Genomic DNA, 17,500 nt, shown 5'->3' on the forward strand with positions numbered 1-17,500 from the left:
TAGTGAGTTGAGTGTTCGTGAATGTTTGCCGACTATTGCAATGAGGTAAGTTCTACTATTTCAATGTCCAGTTTCAATATATGTTTAGTGGTTTAATTATTGTAATTACTAATTTCCTTAGCGTAATTTTCTGTGATTAGTATGGGCGTAGCATTACAGTATGCTCGTTATTACTATTGTATTCAATTGTATTAAGTAAACATAAGGACAACTCCTAATGCTCTTTATGCTCCTCTGATAGTTATCCACTAATTGTAAACTGGTTATGACATTACCACTTTGTTTACCGAAGCAAAAACCGTTAGCACAATTAAGTATACCTTAGTTTTACCAGACCACTGAGGTGACTAACAGCTCTCCTAGGGCTGGCCCGAAGGATTAGACTTATTTTACGTGGCTAAGAACTAACTGGTTACTTATCAACGGACCTACAGCTTATTGTGGAAACCGAACCACATTATAGCGAGAAATGAATTTCTATCACCAGAAACAAATTCCTCTAATTCTTCATTAGCCGGCCGGAGACTCGAACTCGGGCCTAGCGAGTTCTAGCCCACAATTCTGCCGACTCACCCAACAAGGAACTTCAACACAATTAAGAAAAGGTATGTTAAAGTCATCTGTTGGTTTCATCTGTTAAAATGCAAATAGGATCTTTGGAAAGGCTATGTTTTTTTTTTTTTCAGACATATATAATCAACCTAATGATCATTATCTCCTATGTTTTCAGTTACTATAACTGAAAACAATGAGATGATTTCATTATAATGATTTTATTGATGTAAAAACAGAAAAACGCAGTCTTTCCATAAATTATATTTGCATTTTGAAAGATTATACTGACAGAGGACTTTAACATACCTGTTTCCTAATTGTTCTGACATGTTCTAACATTATTTGTATTTCTTGTGCCAGCACAAGGGTGTTTTACTCTCGATAGATAAATAGAGAGAGAGAGAGAGAGAGAGAGAGAGAGAGAGAGAGAGAGAGAGAGAGTACGAATGTAATTTGTAATTTTTGAGTGAAAAGCTGATGTATAAAAGTAAAGGACTTGTAATTAAACGAGAAATTACAAGAACACTCCCTCTTTGAACTCGCGCGGGGAACCGAATATACAAAAACGAGTTCACGCGACTACAATATTCGTTCAAGGATTCGGGCGAAAAGGTCAACAGACCCTGAAAGCTTATGAACGAACCCAAGAAAGGAGAGTGATTTCTTATACTGGTATGATATTCAGAAAGTTGTCCACTCAACCCAGAATAGTACCGAAAGGATTAATTGTTCCTTAATTAAGATTTGAAATCTCTCATTCCAAGCTGAGAGAGACGGCAACATTCTGTACTGCTGCCTTTGCCTGCAGAATAGTGTCCCAAGTTGGTTTCTCCTCTTGCTTGAATATCATATGATCTAGATAAATTGGAATTCATCTCAGCGCACGAATGCTGTTTAAATACATGCGCATATATTTTATATATATATATGTGTGTGTGTGTGTGTGTGTGTGTGTGTGTGTGTGTGTGTGTGTGTGTGTGTTGGGAGGGGGTTAGTGCTAAAAGGGGTACACATCCTCTGTGAAAAACCTTCTATGAACAAACCTTTTCACCTCTTTCTACGTGTTTTCGTTTTTATTCATTATTAAAAATTTATCATCTGTGAAATTCAATTACTTAAGGCTACATTTACGTTTCATCTCCTTAGCCAACAACTAAGCACATACTACTAACCACTGTGAGAGACTTCCATAGAGATACTAAACAGCAATGGAGACAACCAGCCTTCATCTTAGTCAATTTTTATACAAAACCATTCACTTTTCCTTCTATACAAGCTATGCCACATAATTCACTTCCATCAAAAAAAAAACCTTCATGGTTATCAGCAAATTACCATCTATTTCATACCTCCTCTGTACCCTCCACATCGCCTCTGCGTCAGTCCAATCTTAATCTTTCTCTGGGTCAATATATACCACATATAGCTTTTTCCTTCACTTCTGAACTTCACATAACCTTTCCATAAAAAAACTTGAACCACAAATCCTCACTCCTGCTGAAACCCACGCTATTCTTCCCCCACGAATCCTTCTACAACCAGTCTTACTCCTTCAATAAAAAAAAAGCTACGATATACCTTATCGCTCTTATCGTTTCCTTTATCACCTTTCTTCTCATACAAGGAAACAATTGTTCCCCCTCACCCATATATCTGAAGCCTTTCCGTCATCCAGGCATACCTTACGTATCCTAGTCAGCCAATCATATTAGTGCCTGCTATCAATTCCTGGTCTTTCAGTTTTTCAGCCTTTCAATTGCCTCCATGAAACGCGCAAACATACAAATCTATTTATTTACCTACTTATCTACCTCATTATATATCTATATCTGTCTATCTCTCTGTGTATCTATGCATGCACACATACATGCACATATATATATATATATATATATATATATATATATATATATATATATATATATATATATATATATATATATATATATATATATATATATATATATATATATATATATATATATATATATATATATATATATATATATATATATATATATATATATATATATATATATATATATATATATATATATATATATATATAATATATATATATATATATATATATATATATATATATATATATATATATATATATATATATATATATATATATATATATATATATATATATATATATATATATATATATATATATATATATATATATATATATATATATATATATATACACACACACACACACACACATATAATGAATTTGACGAGAGAAGGTCTTATTATGATGGAAACTGCAATGAAATAATTGGTATTCTGCAAAGCATAAGATATATTCATGAACTGATTGATTAATCTTCTGCGCATCAGATTCAGAAATATCCGTTTCTAGTCTTTGGGCTACAGTTATAATTGGAAAGAGAAAAGCGCCATGAATAAATGGAGAGGCCTTAGAGCAAAGCAGCTTATATCAAAGCAGAGATATATATATATAATTTCATCTTGCTTGAATTCTTTGGCTTCTGCCCCACTACTTATGATATGGGGCTGATATGTTTGCTTGGTATATTTTTTTTATTTCTAACCTTCCTCCACAGTTCTCTCTGAGTTAGAGATACTGTTCCTTTCTAACCTCTGGGAATAAAAAAAAAAATCAAAATAGTCTTAAATGAAAGTCAGCTTTTCTCATTTAATCCAATATTTTATAAAGCCAAATATGCTCTGTTGCACAAGGTTGGTTTGTGACTTTTAGCATTATGAAAACAGTCTGGAAGTGATAGTGAAAAATTACTTGTATATGATTTAACTGAATTCCTAACGATGGCATGCCTACATTTATTCTGCGTTACACAAAACCTCGGTTTCACAATACTTGCAATGTGGATATTGAGTCTACAGAGAATCTCGTGTGCTCTAATTACTGCTGCCTTAAAGTGGTATGGTGTGTTTTTAAGGCCAAAGTTCATATAGCCAACATCTTTGAAAGCACCCATTTTAATAGCCTGTTTTCTCTAGTAAATCGTCTTGCTTCTTTAGCCAAAATAATTTGCCCCAAAACTTCAGAGAATCTCGTGTGGTCTAATTATTGCTGCCTTAAAGTGGTATGGAGTCTTTTTAAAGTCAAAGTTCATATAGCTATTATGTTTGAATGCCTGAATTTTAATAGCCTGTTTCCTCTAGTAAGTCGCCTTGCTTCTTTCGCCAAAATAATTTGCACCAAAACTTCCGAAAATCTAGCTTACGCCATCTCTTCCAATTTATTGTATAATGGCGATCTCTCCTTCATTAGCAGCCACTGGTTTTGCCCCATTGTTGTCATTTACGCGATTTATGCAAGTCTGTTTTAACTGACCCTCTTATTTTATGTTCTCAGACACAGTTGCTTTCTGTTACCAGACATGCATGCCAAAGACATATGGATAATTGCTTTCAAATCTGAGGAGTTTGAGTGTTTCTCAAACGATTGTTCTTGGCAGTTTAGTTGGAACTCCACCCAGTGAAAAACTCCATTTTGACTTAAGTGGACTCGACTGGACTCCAGTGTTGGGTCGATTTATTTTTTGCCCTGAGGATACAGTCGCGTACAGTTCTTTCAGGAGCCCCCTTGATAACGCGCCACATGTACTGTCTTGTAATCACTGTAAACGTGAGGCCTTTCCCTGACAAATAAAGAATTCAAAAACTTAAGGGTCAAACGACTTGTTCAGCTCCCCATTTTAATGGCCTCCAGGATGCAACATCCTGTGCCTTCTAAATTTCGAGAGTCATTGAACATTAAGTTAGGCCTAATTGTAAAATGTAGACAACAGGCAAACAAAACAAAAACCTCAAGCAATTTGATAAACAAAATCACTTTTGACCTACAAGTCACATCACTAATTAGAGCAGACTACTATTTATAAAAAGGAGTACTTATTAAATATAAGGTCCTTACCTGCGACCAAGGTCAGACCTTTAAGGGCAGAAGCCTTTCTCAACGATTCTCATTATACGTTAAGTGCCATTATTGATAACACGCCCCTGTGCACCTGCTCGATTCATCATTCTTGCTAGACGAACGCTGACTATCGTCGTTATAATTTCCTGAACTATTTTTGAGCACTTTCCCTTTATTGACTTAGTGCATTCTGTATATATATATACTAGTTTATACATTAGTTAACATTAAAAATTACGCTCAAGGTTTACGAAATAAATTGTAAGGGATTTTTTCCGCAACAAAAAAAAAAAAAAAAAAATTACCCACAAATATTTTTTGTTCTGATAGCGTTTTACTTTTTAAAATCTGCCAGTTACCATCTCGGAACGACGAGCTTAAAAATCAACTATGGTATAAAAATGAGAAGCGCTCGCAGGAAAAGGTGGACCCTGAGCTTTCGTCTTTATTTCAAGACCTGATCACAGTAACAGAGTGGAGAAAAAAAAATAATCGAGGGCAAAATCAGCTATCCAATGGTTTTTCTGAGAGAGAGAGAGAGAGAGAGAGAGAGAGAGAGAGAGAGAGAGAGAGAGAGAGAGAGGAAAAACGGCATATTTGTAAGCCTTCTGATACATGCACACCCTCTGTCATAATGGACGATCCATTGGACGATTACCTAAAAGTGGAAAATATGAACGCCATTTTCCTTAATGATCCCAAAACAATGCCTTCGCCAGTCCGAACCCATTACCCAGCCGAGAACACCATCTCACCGTCCTATTTTTATTTTTTTCAGTTTTATCCTTTTTTTTTTTTATAAAATTCTTCTACGACAACCATCCCTTCATCTTCCACTGCTCTTTTGTTATACGTACGTCATTATAGGATGATAACACCCGGAAAATAAGCAGGTGACCTTTCCTTCGATTAAAGTGGATGTCTGGAAGACCCAGCCTACGCATACATGTTATGAATGAACCCTAAAACGTGATTGGAAGATTCATTCCCGACAACGAATTCAATAAGGTATTAAGTTTGCTTATGAAAAGTATTTAGCTATTTATGAGAGAGAGAGAGAGAGAGAGAGAGAGAGAGAGAGAGAGAGAGAGAGAGAGAGAGAGAGAGAGAGAGAGAGTTGAATATAGAATTTAGGCCGAAGGACTAGCAATGGAACCAAGGTCTAAAGACCTTGCTGGGACCTATGAGGTCATTCAGCGCTGAAACAGAAATTTGACAGTAAAAGGTTTGAAAGGTGTAACCGGAGGAAAACCTCGCAGTTGTACTAAGAATTAATTGTTAGGAGAGGGTGGAAAGTAAGATGGAAGGAGGCGAATAGGAAAGGTACAGTAAAAGAAACGAAAAGGGCTACAGCTAGGGGCCGAAGGCACGCTGCAATGGACCTTGAGTAATGCCTACAGTGTACCGCGCTAGGTGCACTGACGGCACTAGCCCCCTAGGGAGAGAGAGAGAGAGAGAGAGAGAGAGAGAGAGAGAGAGAGAGAAAATATCGTACCATAGAAATAATTGCCTTTAACACAGTAGCTTTTGGTATACATCATGGCCAGAAGAGAAATGTACTGACTGATAGGCTAGTACTTAATTTACGTTATCAAATTCAGCGCTTATATTTTCCTAGCATGCAGAGGTGGTTATAAACGTGCTTATAATTTGTGTATTAAGAATTAACTGAAAACATTAAAAGTTATGAGCAAATTTACTAACAGTTTTTTCAAATGGGATTTTCGAGATAAATCGAACCCAGCACTTTAGCTTAAAACTTAAAGTTAAATAATATATTTGCCAACATTGTCTGTGAAGGAGGAGGACGAGATAGTGTACTACTGAAATCCCACTTCCCAGACTTGACAAAAAATTATAATCACAAACGACATAGGTGGGTCCATTAAGTACCCAAACGAACGGAAACAGTGTTCTTTTACTATGCATTTGATTCATCAAAATTTTTGTAAAAACTAGAACATTTTTTTTGCCTCAGTTTCCAGATAGCACCTATAACCACACCAGTAGGTCAAGCAATACCAAAGCATCGTTTATACACAGAAATGGCTTAAGGTAAACTGGCATGAGCAGCTTAACAGGCATATATGCGTACTACAAACAGAAGATATTACAGTACATGAAGGGAACTGCTCGGCTAATCTGTATCCGAATGAATCTATCAAGCAGAGACCAACATAACTTCCCTCGACCTAGTTTCCATCCACAGGAGGAACGGCCATAGTTCATCGCATTCCTAACAGCATTCACACATTCCAGACAGCACTTTTGAAGTATTCAATCACCGTCTTCTCCGCAGTAAAAATGAAAAAAACAGGTGTCAAATTCATATTTTATCGCTATATATTACTAAAACGATGCCAAGTGCACATAATTGAATGGTAATTCATTCTTCCATAAGGGAAGGCCGAGGAGACAATTGTGTTTACAAGTTAACTTATTCCAATCTCAAGGTTCACCAAACACTTAGTTGCTGCTGCATTATCGTTCTTAATTACCGTGCCGTAATTACAGTACTTACCGTGCCGTAATTAAAAACTTCAAGTAAATTTCAGTTAAGAAAAGTTAACGCCAGTTATGGCATTCATAAAACCTGGCACTCAAGGTTATTCCAATCCTTTAGTTTTAATAAAAACTAATTCGTTAGACCAAAATTCAAAAATTCCAAGACTTACCCATTCTAAGGCGGTAAATACCTATTCTAGTAGTATTATTACTTTCTATGGTTACCCTCGAAGTGTTTCACCACAATTTTAAGCAAGCAAGTCATTTCCGGTTTTCAAAACAGGATATCATACTACAACTCACTTCATACCCATTCAACTGCATAATTTCTACCATTTAGGCAAGCTTGAGCAGTTTTTTCAACGTATCGGGATAAGCCCGTTCTAAGAATCTGTAACTGTTCAGCACTTATTTTGTCCCTTCAGGTGAGGGCCCTAACACAAGAAAAACCTGCCCTATCACTCAAGAAAAAGTAAGTTAACTGATGATACCACAGATCAAATCAGGTACATTAATAACACATTGTCCCAAAGTCACCAAGAGATATAACTGAGCTCACCGAGTCTAGTTTCTTTGACACACACTTGAAAGAAAAATTTCCTCCCATCACTTGTAACATAGTATAGTTTCTTTGACACACATTTGAAAGAAAAATTTCCTCCCATCACTTGTAACATAGTAATTTACCGAATCATCCTGATAATAGTGTTTCAGAACAATACTAATGAAACAAACCATTATGATGTAACTGTCGCTTCTCCGATGGATGCCATGCTTGTATATTTTAAATCAAACTTTCGGCTTAATGTCCGATGAAAATATTGTCTGTCAGTACTTAACAGCCAAAATGCTCAAAACCATTCGCCTACGACTGTTACCTTTCACTGTAGGAAAAGGCAAGCTACAGGGTGTTAACATTACTTGGGTCCTAGAATTATTCGTAGTTCTATAATCACAGTCACCAATTTCTGGTGCTTAAGTCGAAACTTGTTTCTGGAATTTTAGTACAGTAATTATTTTTTACCAATATGAAATTCACTGAACTAATTGTTAATTGTCAGCAATTCATAGTTAGTATAGCCTTATAACACAGCAACTAAACAGTTGTCTTTTTTGTATTATAAAGTAATTTTTACAGTTAAAGTTTGACCAATGGCTTTCTTGTAGCTTAAGCTCCCAAAAACCTTTGCAATTTGATTACAGTTTTTTCCAAAGCCAAATCTGACTTGCATTACTATCCAATTCAAGAAAATTTAAACCACGCCATGTCAAGAGAGGCTTAAATGAAAGCCAACGTTGAGACTTGGCCATCAACATTGTTATAGGAACACTTTCAGGTTTAAATAGCAACCACTGGATATTTGTGAAGTAAAAGAACTAACATCGTGATTCAGTATTTTTTTTTTTATTGTAATCAACTAATACAGTCTTACACTACTCAAGGTTTCAACACCATTTAGATTTTGTGGACTCTGGTGTTTTACTGGGTTTGTGACACCTTGAACTGGGTTTGTGACACCTTGAACTACTGATTTACAAATTATGTGGTACCATTCAGGGAATCCGGTGACAAGGCTGATGCTTTTAGAATCTAGTTCTTGTTACTGGCATATCTGTAAACCACACCTTGAACAGCTGGTCATCTATTTCATGGTGACACTACCAAGGAACCAGAACAGAATCAAATTACTTGGTTTGTCGCTGGCTTTAGTACATCTGTTTTGATCACAGTTGAACTATAATTTCAGCGCTATTATCGATGAATCAGTGCAGAAGCCGGTGCTTGTGTCTTACTGTCTTTTCATTATCTGCATAGACCACACCTTGGTACTGTGAATTCCATGTTATCAGGGAATCAGTGCAGAGATGCCTTAGAGTTGCCTAGGATTACAGAATCCAGTCCTGTTGGGAGTAATTTTCAAGAATTAAAAAAAATCTTTTAAATTAATTTCATATATTTAGCTTTGTTTTAGACTTGTTTTAACTAAGCGTTTTACTGACATTTTACTTTGAATAATTAAGAATGAAATATAACATTTTGTATTACTTTATTTCACCAGCTATCATGTCAAGAATAGAGGCATCTTCACCCACTGTTGCTAACAAAAACTTAATGCTTCGAAGCAAGCTCAATAGTAGCAGCAGCTCAAAATTATCATTAGTACTATCAGTGCCTTCTATAAAGGTATTTATATTCTAAGTATTGTGGGGTTACTGTGGGTAAGAGAAAATTGAGCATACTCAAACTGGCTATTTGCCCACTTCAAGTAGAATGCAATATTAACCATCTCAGACCTCCTGCCTAACATATAAGCTAATAATATATCAATAGATTAGAACGGTATATTATTGTGGACCTTTTACAAAATTACCTGTTCTCGGCTAATCCTTCACCTTCACAAAACCAAAGCCACCCGGCCTATCCTCCACTAAGCGAAAACTGATCCCACGAGCTTATTTCCCCTTCTGGTCAAGCCACATCTGGAGCAGGCAAGCATTCTAAATTTAACATACGAACTCTATGGTATTCACAATAAAGCCGATTTGGTTATTAACAACCCTCATGGAACCAGAACCACGTGACACCACATTACTTCTAAGTAAGTGAACTTTCTTCAGCGATTTTCATTAAATCACTCATTCTGTAAAACGAAACCACAATTTTCTTTCGACTGGCAAACCGATATGGTTAGTTTCCATAATTTGAAGGGATCTCAGCAATCTAAAATTTTCCACATCTTTTGATAGGACTAGGGAATTACTATCACTGTTCTGCAGCTCTAAGCTTAAAGTCTATGAAGTGCATCCACCACCCGAGTCGTACCAAAGCCAGATAATATTCTGTTCACATCATTTACTCAGCTAACTTCCTATTCCCAAGAATATCTGGACCAAAATAAGCTATCACAATACCAAGCAGCTACAGCAATGGGTTTTAACATCAATCGTATAAAAACCGAGTTAACCTTCACATCACATCAACCCGAAGTCTCATCTTAGGATGATGCTGGGCCGGAAATCAATTTCAAGAGACCAAGACCACTCAGCCGCAACATTCGGTAAAAAAAAAAAAAAAAAAAAGTAAAAGTAAAAAAAATGAATATTACTGTCAACCTCCCGATATAAAACCCTTGAAATGCATAAAATTTTTGCCACCCCCCACCCCACAAATAAGTTTTTATAGTCACGGTAGATTATTCACGGTAGACTATACACCCAATATTACGCTTAAAAATTACAGTTAACCTTGAAGTGTGCGGATAAAAGTGTTTTTATCCATCAAGATCTTCGTTAGGAACCGAATTTTAGTAAACACTATCTTGTCATAGAAAGTATATAACATCAAAAACACGGACGAAACAAATCATGCACATATATAATCAAGACTTTATATAACTAGTCATTATAAAAGCCACACAAAACTGATAAAAGGCCAAGGTTTCGCAAGGGGGAAAATTTAAACTGATAAAAGGGCAAGGTTTCGAGAGGGGGAAATTTTTTACATGAGCAAAGATATTTAATACAGTATATGCAAAAAATCAAAATCTTTACATGAAAACTTTCCAAATATTTGGCAACTGTCAAGGTTAAAACTTGCTAGTACTAGCTGAAAAATTTGAGCAAAAACTGAAATACCTTTGTTACCCATGTAAAAAAAAATACTAATTGAAGACAATGATATCCAAACTACTAAATCCCAGTGTAACCCATCCTGATTAAGCATGAACTCTAGTAAATGAAACTAAACCAGACAAAAAAAAAAAGTTGGTAATACCAGCTGTAAAAATTGAACTGCAGAAGCAGGGGACCCACAATAACAAGGGTTTATATAGAAAGACATCACGGATTTCTCAGCAACGACAATTTATATTTATATATATATATAAAAATATGCCAACTCCCTAAGCTCACTCAGTTTGTCCCCATCACAAGCACGTTTTCTCCTCATGTTGATAAATTTAGTATTACCATTATGTCAATTACTAAGTCAACTAAAATCTCCCCAGTTAAGACAGTTTCATCAGTTATTTCCATGTGCTTTCACCCAAAGCACACTATCCTCGACTCTGATTCTCCAAGCATGCTTCCCCTCAACTCACGTCTACCCAAAACCTTCATTAACTTAACCCAAAATTTTAAGACCCTTTTAATTCCAGCGAGAGACAAAGTTAATGTACAGACACCTTTGAACCCTGAAAAAAAGTGGCAAACATGACAAGCCTTAAATAAAAAGTAATGCACTTATAAATAATAACTCATCTGGCGCAAATTTTAAGAGGAAATTAAAATAAAATATTAAACTATAAACTTCAGTATCAATAAACAACCAGCCTGTAAAAGTTTGCAATGGTAATAGTTTAAAGATAAAAACCGTTTATGGTACAAAAATAGATTGAAAAACAAAACCGAACTTAGTTGATTGTTTGCAAGACCAAAACTTCAGAATAACTTACATTGACTAAAGAAGACTTTAATTTCTGAGATTCCTATGCAAACTTAGAACATCTTTCCCCTGGGGTTTCATTCGCCTACCTGTAATAAATAAATAAAAATTAAAACTCCACTAAAGCCGTTCTGTTCACCTATCCATTGGCCCCTTGGGCCTTATACTGTGGTTCAACACAAAATCTGAACCACATGCTCAAATCACCCCGAAACACTTTTTCTTTTATGCTGATAGGTTTCTTTTTATGTTGATAAGTTTAATCAAGCGTACGCTAAATAGCACTGAAATTTTTCCATTGTTAACCGAACAAAACCTCACAAAAAAATTAATGACAGAACGTGAAAAACAAACGTTAAATAAAACTTCAAATTAAAACTACTGTTAACCGAAAAAACAATACATTAAAACAATAGAAACCAAAAGAATACTACAAAGAAATTAGGTAACAAAAACTTAAATAACTTTGTTACAAGCAGCTCAAATCACCCCGAACACTGCGGACTGAAAAGAGCGTAGGTAGATACCTTAACCCACCACAAAAAAATCAGTGGTAACAAATTAAATAGTTTTACCGCTGAACTCGGCTGAAAAGAGAGGTAGATACCTATCCATGGAATTTAAACAAGGTGTGGCGAAGTGTAGCCAAGGACGCTGGGTGTAAAACTGACTTATTCTTGGCAAATATCCTGATTACTTTTCCCATTTATGAAATTTTCGTTGTCGGAGTTTTCCTCGTTTGGCTTCGTCCTTTGAGATAAATGCTAGTGCAATTTCGCATTACGATATTTTTGATGAATATGACAACTAAGAATGAAAGTAATTTAGGAAAGTTTCGTTAATTTCACGACGGATAGATGTACGGTTTGAAAGCTAGATTTTCTTATTGATACAATCCAGTAGAACGTACAAGCTTAATCAACATTTTAAGTATACAAAAATAGTCTTGCCCAGAAACATGTAGAAACATTAAAACGCTTTATGCCAGATAGAAAGAGATGGTTACAATTTTCGTTCCATCACTGAAAACAAACGCAGATTTATTTTCGTCGTGCAATCGAGAGATGGGAGCTAATTCGGATCATTTTGAGCTAATGACAGAAACAAATATAATGGATATTCTTCAAGGTATATGGAAGCGCGATGGTGGATTGTTACGAAGGAAAAATATCTTTGGGTCTCGTAATATTTTGCTTGCTTTATTGCAGTTGCTAAAGAGGTAGACCTCCCCTTTATGTAAGAGTAAGGAAAAAGCAACTTCAGCTAAATTTCAAAGCCTGGCACTGATTTAACCTAATATGTATATGTGCATATATATATATATATATATATATATATATATATATATATATATATATATATATATATATAGTGTGTGTGTATATATAAATAAATATATATATATATATATATATATATATATATATATATATATATATATATATATATATATATATATATATATATATATATATATATATATATATATATATATATATATATATATATATATATAAACTTCTATATATTTCAGTCCACAGAAAAATGACGTGATAATTCACTTATTTGTATGTTAACGGAATAAGATAAACCTCCTTAGTATTACTTTACTAATGTAAGCGGCTCGACCTTTGAGTTCCTCTGGGAAATCCTGTAATGTTACCGAGATTATATTTCGAAATTAGATATTTCCTGATCTCCCGAATAACAAGACTGCTTATATAAATATTTTTCACAATGATTTACTTGAATTTGAAAGGTCCTACTGCTTTGGAAATGAACAGCTGAGTTACCATGAAACTATCTGGTGAGAAATAATTTTCCTTGATTTAAAAAATTATGTATATTAGTAACAAATTAATGTTCTGAAAGTGTTCTTTATATTATTATTATTATTATTATTATTATTATTATTATTTATTATTATTATTATTATTATTATTATTATTATTATTATTCAGTAGATGAAACCTATTCATATGGAACAAGCCCACAGGGGCCATTGGCTTGAAATTCAAGCTTCCAGAGAATATTATGTTCATCATTAGGAAGAGGTAAGAGGAAGTAAAGGGAAATACAGAAAGAAGAGATACCACTTATTAAAAAAATGATAAATAGATAAAATCTTTCTTCGCAGAGATATGCACTTCTTACGTCAGCTTTCGTTTCAAAGTAGTCACATAATCATGAGTGTTCTGTATATAACAAAAAAATATATATTCTGAGCAGAGAACCTTACACCTTATGGTAATTGACTACCACAGTCACAGCATTCTTATTCATTTCATTAGTTTTTCAAAAATAATGAATTTCTTACTCGGTTCTTTAACACTAGAACGACCACCAATGGTACATACCTAGAACGATCGAGCAGTCAAAATGATAGCACATGTATTGGCATTGTAAAAGTCTGCATTTTCGCTTATTAAAACATCCTGGTTCACGGGTGTGCAATTATTCAAAGTAGGGAAATATAAGATTCCTCAGTTATCTCAAGAAAAACTTATATAATTACTATCAATCCTGAAATAGATAAAATATAATTTGCTGCATTGAAATCTTATTTGATGCACTGAGATTGAAAAATGGGAGCATGTCAAGATTAGCGAACCCACTCGCAGCAGGTTTCGCTATTCTTGACAAGAAGATTATTGGGTTCGTTATTCTTTACATGGGAATAATCGGGTTCGCTGTTCTAGACATGAACACTTCGGTACCAGACATTTGATCCCCCAGGGGATAGTACTAAACAAGGCGAAATACATTGACCCCCACGGACTAGTACTAAACACGGCGAAACAGTGTAGATGAATCACTGTTTCGCCGTGTTTAGTACTAGCCCTCATGTGGAATTGGAGCTCGGACCGGAAAGGGTTGGCCAATCTTTACATGGGGATCATTGGGTTCGCTGTTCTTGACACGGAGATGTTGGGTTCGCTAACCTTGGCATGATCCAAAAAACGTATTAAAAGTAATTACAAGATTAAGATTAATTAGAACAGCAGTCTTTTTCTAAGCCTGGACTTAGTAACAGCAGGTGATAACAACACCTCGTCCTTGGAACTACGGCACATTCCAGTTTCTATTGACAGTCGTTACTGTCAGAAGAGCGAAGATTTATCGGTAAACATATCTACACCTTTGAGGTTACTGAAATAACAACGTCTGAAACGAGATTCAGTACTTTATCTGTATATGAGTACCATAGCGTAAAACGTATTTTTATTAGTATTTATTAAACTTAAAAAAAACAATTAGTTTTTACATAAAAAACTAATGACTGAAAAATAAATAATAAAATATACCTGCGATAATGCGTTGCCAGTTTAAATTTTCTTACTTTATACTCTAGAGAGTAATGTCAATTTTTTCAAGTACATTTCTTTTATTTTTTGCAAAGGAGTTTCCCGAACACCTTGCTTGTGCTTTTAACGCATACTGATCTGTTATATAGGTGGCAAATGTCTGAAGTCTTATTCCCATTGCAGTATCCTGTTTTATCTTTTTAAGTAATTATGGAAACTTCTGCTGCAATATCGCATCAGTAACGCTTCCACTGAACTTTTTTGGCTAACTGATGAAGGAAATCACGACGGGAGATTTTCTGACCAGTAACTTTCTTATGAAGAACTGATGCATCCATGCCTACTAGACCAAGTATATTATCAAATGCTTGGATTGGCCTTCTTCGTGAAGTTGCTTTACTTCTGTGCAACCGAGCCATTTGATCTACAATGTCAACTCCGTACTTCGAAGATGAAGTACAGTAATTTGCTGTTTCATTAATTTTCTTTGCATCATTTCCAATGTTTACAGTTGTGTTAACGCTACAAAGTACGAGTGCATTTTCGTTTGGCTTAAATTGACACACTGTCAGAGTGTACTGATTAATTTTCAGCGCTAGTCTGCTGTCCAGGTCGTCATGGGAATTTTTTTATGTATGTGGGAATCTCCATTCGAATAAGATTTGCCCTCCCCACAAGACTCGTGTTTGTAGCTTGTCATTTTTCCGCCCGTCTTATTGAAGTGAAAAAATCCGTTGTCACATTACTTCATTTTCCCATTTATGGTTTTATTAACTTCAGAACAACATATTCGGAGAATAGTTGATTTGCAAGACGACTGTGGTCTTTATGAAGATATGGAAATCCACTGAGCGTTTATTTTAATTTTACATCAGCCGCTAACTAAAACTCAGTAGTGAACTGGTATGGCTTACTGGCAATATACTGTATGAATAGGCTCTTACATTTCGTGTAACTGCATGTCTATCCACTATTATATTCTCAGGTGGTCTGTAGCAAACAATACAGCTTTTGATATATCTGTCCCAAACTTCAGAAATCAACGCAAATCTGTCAGTTTGCAATCGAGTGAATCTTGTTGACCTGACATCAAATCTGAGAAATCTCATAATTTCTTGAAAACAATTTCTTTTTACATTGTCTGGCGGAAAAATGGAAGCAACCAATTTTTTTTTTTTTTTATACCAAAGATGTTATACAGGCTGTCCTTTAGCGATAATTACTCGGGCATCAAAATGCCTATTATCGTATACACCACTTTGAATGATATGCTCCACGAATCATTCGCCACCTACTTAATTTTCTTCATTAGAAGTATACCCATTTTGTATTGCGCCAACATTGTCATTATCGGCGTCTTCATCAGATGCGGATGAGCTTTCGGCACGTGAAATACATTCTTCTCCCTCGTCGTCAGATGTAAGATCACCATCGGAGTCAGAGGATGATATTGTAATCAACAATATTAGAATTTCTGTCTCCAAAAGCGAACGATTTGAGGACACGTTATTCACTGTATTTAACCTCAGCAGCGGCTAAATGACTGATTATGATATACTTGATATTGAGTCACGAAATATGTGTCGATTGGCATGTCATAATAACCAACAGAACTCCCCATATGTACCAGCGGTTAGAATCACTACTGTTCGGTCGTCGAAGGTTTAGAAGGCCATAATATCCCGTAGAGCAAAAAGCTAATTTCAGTTTCCTTTTACTTCAATATACATCCTGGTGAATTAATAATAAAAAGTCATGGAGAATCATGACTGTTATGGAAAAATTACGGAAAATAAATACGTTTGAAAGAGAAATTCCGGTCAAAATGACCGCTCGGTCGTTCTAGTGTTAATTATAATTTGTTGAATTTACTTATTTGACAACATTTACAGTCATAATTGGACACATTTTTATGCAAATTGCGTTAACGTATATTTAGATTTATTCAACAAAGTTTTGTACCAATATGGGTCTTCTGTGTCTTTTCGCTTTACAGAAATTTATTGTGAATATGGTAAACGAAATATTGATATTATCTATCACGCAAACACACAGGCATACATTTATATATATATATATATATATATATATATATATATATATATATATATATATATATATATATATATATATATATATATATGTATATATATACATATATATATATACAGTATATATATATATATATATATATATATATATATATATATATATATATATATATATGTATATATATGTATATATATATATATATATATATATATATATATATATATATATATATATATATATATATATATATATATATATATATATATATATATATATATATATATAATAATAATAAAAAATCGATGAATAAGAAAGACTACCATTTTATAAAACAGACATTCCTGACAAAGTGAAAATAAAAAAAAAAATTCAAGCAATCTAAATTTACCCATTAAGACCAGCGAGAACATTGAAAATACCTACGCAATGTCCATTTTTTTTTTTTTATAATGCAATGTTGGTTTTACGTTCGGGTTAATACCAGCTCGACTCCGCTGAGTTAATATTATGTTACAGTGCTGTTGTCGTTTTAAGGTAGGACGGGGAAATCTTTCCAGCATCACGAGACTTCAGTGCTTGAAAGCAATAGGGGCTTTGTCTTGCCAATGAGACTTTTTTCGCGGTGAAAAAGTGCGCCTTTCATCTTTTTTTTTTTTATTGTCTTATTTTCCATTTCGTCGTTGTGCATAGAACGGAAATGTCTTATTATTATCATAATCA

The sequence above is a fragment of the Macrobrachium rosenbergii genome, chromosome 27, assembly GCF_040412425.1.
Source record: "Macrobrachium rosenbergii isolate ZJJX-2024 chromosome 27, ASM4041242v1, whole genome shotgun sequence".
NCBI lineage: Eukaryota > Metazoa > Arthropoda > Malacostraca > Decapoda > Palaemonidae > Macrobrachium > Macrobrachium rosenbergii.